The sequence below is a fragment of the Cryptomeria japonica genome, chromosome 4 (assembly GCF_030272615.1).
Source record: "Cryptomeria japonica chromosome 4, Sugi_1.0, whole genome shotgun sequence".
NCBI classification, from domain to species: domain Eukaryota; kingdom Viridiplantae; phylum Streptophyta; class Pinopsida; order Cupressales; family Cupressaceae; genus Cryptomeria; species Cryptomeria japonica.
In genome coordinates this window covers 668,601,047-668,605,113 of record NC_081408.1, presented here as the reverse complement: position 1 = coordinate 668,605,113, position 4,067 = coordinate 668,601,047, and positions in this window count along the sequence as shown.

Sequence of the window (4,067 nt, the reverse complement as noted above, 5' to 3'; positions counted from 1 at the left end):
CAGCCTGAGCAGAAGTGTCACGACCCAACGCAGAGGGGAGTGAAGATCCATTACCGGTCAAAGCAACGACAAGAGAGCATCCCACAGCAGCAAGCACATTCAAAATGCAGGAGACGGGAGAGCCGTTGGGGAGCGAGTGCGAGAGCGACATTTTTTCCTCAAGTGATTTCAGATGTTATATGCAAACATAAACACATATATCGAATCTTCTTATTTAGATGTTGAAACATAATAACTAGTTGAATTAAGTTAGCTTAGATTTAAGATGAAATTTAAAGTTTAAATATTAGAATCAAATTGACACCATTAAACTACCTAAATAGTTTTTACATCTACAAATATATATATATTAAAATATAAATTAAAAATATTTACTAAAAAATTAAAAATATAAAAAACATATAGGGTATGTTGGGGGCCAAAAATCGATAATGTAAAAAAATGTGTTTTTCATTTACTTAAAGAACGATTTAAGTCTACTTTGAATTTTTATTTGGGTTGGGTGCTAGTACAAGCCATGGCAAAAACCAAAGCGAAATCGATATCAATGAATATCTAATATCCATTCTGTCAAGGTTTCAAAAAAGATAAATAAAATATTATATATTAATATATATTATTATACAAGGGGGACCCATGTATTGCAATGGTTAAAACACTTGCTTGGTGAAACTGTTACCAGGGTTTAAATCCCCACTAAGCCTACATCAACTCTATTTTTGAAGCCCACGTTAGCAAATGGATATCCGCTCAGATCAAATATCTGATCCTAATTGATATATGTTTTCTTTGAGGCCATAAAAAGTAAAAAATAGAGTTGTCGTCAATCATTTTCACCCACGACGGCCCAAAAACCCCATATACCCAAGGTGAGCAAAAGGATATTAGAGGCAAGGACTGATATCCGATTTGAAAAATCAAAACGCACCTCCAATCAAGTCTACAATTCCATGCAACTTTTAAACCTCAAACAACTATAGTTCAATCCCTTTTCCTTTTGATTTCATCTTCAATTAGTTTTTTCACTTTCAATCAAAAATGGAGAACTCAATGGGAAGAAAGCGAACATAATGAAATAGCTAGGTCCTTGAAAATCACTTCATTACAAATTTTAAACGCTTAGATTCTCCAATACGCAAGTGTGGAAGATACAACTGTTGTTGAACAATTAGTTAAAGATAGAAGTGTTTGTTGAACAATTAGAGATTTGAAGTAGATTGATTTACTAGAGTTACAAGTAGATTTTTTGAGTTACTTTAGTACCCCAATTACCTTGTATCTCTAAACACAAATTGAAAATTCAAATTAAGAATTAATTTAAAGTTATTTATTTATTTAAAATAGTTTATATTCTTAGAAAATCTTTTTTTTTAAACATTCAACTTCTTACTAATAAGCCTTTGTATAAGTCGTTCCACATGTAACTAAAACAAACATATATATGATTTTTTAAGCAAAAATGATTTTTTTTCCTTTCAAACAAGGATTAAAATGACAGAGAAGAAATTAAAAATAATATAAACAAATATTATTTAATTAGAGATAAAATTGTTTGTATGTGTATGCTTTTATTTCCTACTTTTTGAATCAAGTATTTTTAATGTGTTACCAAACAGTATTTCTTGACTTATTTTGAACTTTGTAAAGATAAAATCTTGTAAAAATATGATTAGTCTTTTCCTATGCAAATAAATATTTTTTGACGCTGACCCCACTCTTCTTTGTTATCATCTTCTCTATAAGCTAAGTTTTCATTTAGGTCATCACTTTACATTTTTAATTAGCTGCTTATTTTTCAAAACTTATATAAATATATTGATGATTAGAACATGCACTGATAAAGAATAAAAAAAATTATTAGAACAATGAAGTTAAGTAATTTATTTGAGACTTTCTTGTCCACTTTTTTCACAAGAAAGAAAGGTGTACACTAGAAGATGAGTCAAAATTACAACCAAATAAAAAGTATATGTCAAATCAAAGAGATGCCTTAATCAACTAAACAATATTTTCATCTAACCCTATCTATCCATAATTAGGTATACACAGCAAAAAGGATCAAATTGTAAGTAGATTTTTTACTATGAAAAAATATAACTAAGTTACACTTGTTGCACAATATTAGTGTATCCATCGAATGTCATGAATAATACCTTCTTAAATAGATGTATTAAAAAGCTTTTCATGGATTGCTTTTTCACTTTTATTTGGTTAAATTAATATTTGAATTGATTAGCAATAACAATACGTACCAAATAAAGGAGTAAAATGCATCTTTATTAACACATGAAGTTATTACAAAAGTAGACCGAAGGTGATTAGCCAAGGATCAGACTACTTTCTCTAATTAAGGGGAATTTAAAAGACTTGATGATTGCCTAACATAACACAACTATCTACCATTTGATTCTTATTACTACCTGAAAGACAAGAAATGGTTAATACATAGTCAAGTACAACCATGTTAACAAAACAAATAGAGGTATTGAAAACATTTGCTTGGATTGTTTTTGTTTTTTTCACTTCTATCTGATAAAACTAATACTTGAATTGATTAGAAATAACTTGATACATACCAAATAAAAGAGTAAAATATATCTTTATGTAAGATCCGCCCTTCCACCACCACAATTTTTTTTTTAATTTACAATGAGTATCCATTGCAAAATTGCTCGAATAATCATCTTTCGTTTATTATAGCATCAATTCTAATACTCCTCTATTCACCACAGTGGTGGCAACCTAATGACACATCATTGTTATATACTTGCGATCAAAGTATTAGCCTTCCATAACTAGGGTCATTCCCAGACCCAAGCCTAAGCCTCGAGGATTCACTCTTGATGATCCAACCTACATATCTTCTCAGAGGGAGTCGGAGGCCTTGTAGTTAGCATTCAGAGAGAGTTTTCTCTCTTCCCTTGATGAGATCTTGATCCCTCTCTAAACTTGACAACTAATTAAGTGAACCTATTAACTTAGTATCATTGCAAGGAGAGATATACATTGCCATCAAGTGTTGGTTCAATAACCAAGAGTACCTGATAATTGGTGTTCAATTTGGACATATACACACAAGGGTCATATCACATCTCCTACACTAGGTGATTATCACAATCACGTATACACAAGGAAATATTTCCTAGACATTACAAGTTCACATGATGGCCAACTCCAACATACTTCACATACCTAATGAGTAGCTCACACATACATCACATAAACATTAGTGATTTTCTCATACAAGCATTACAGGTGACAGTGACTATCTCATATATATACATCGCAAGATATAAGTGATTGGCTTATTTACAAGCTTCACGGATAAGTGATTGTTTCATATCCATGCATCACAAGTTAATAGTGATTGGCTCTGGTACATGCAACAATAGATAATAGTGATTTGACTCAAGTACAAGTATCACATAAAATAGAAACTAGCTCATATAGGCATCACATAAACAACATGACTGACCCATCCTCAATGGCTAACTATCTCTTGTCCATAGTGCATCCTAGATAGAGAAAGAATGTCGGTGCACTGCGCACTACACCGTGGGTCCCATTCTTCTCCCTGGTCATTTCCACCAATGGATTTGGGTAGAGGATTCAATGCATCCCATACTACACTACGGGTCCATCCTCAACCCAACAGGGTCAAGTATACCATCAAACAACCAGGAAGAGGATTTAGTGAATCCCATACTTCACCACAGGTTTGTCCTCAGTCCAAAGGATTTCCACAAGCAGTGAACCAACCTAGCCCAATGGATTCTGACTTCAATCGCCTATAGGCCACTGGCGACAAGTCTTTCCATCCAGAAAAAAGTAGCTTCCAACATATACCACTTACTAACCTTAGTCATATTGTCAGCTATCTTCTTCACAATCTCAGATGACACCTAGCATCGATCATCCCAATGCTAAGTGACTGCCAGTGAACCCTACCGATACAACGGTTAGCTCTGGTTGTTGTTGCCCGCATGGTAAGGTAACTACTTGTGCAACCATTACCGTATCTGTATACACCTAAAAATGATCTTAAGATTAATTAAATAAGCAATTAT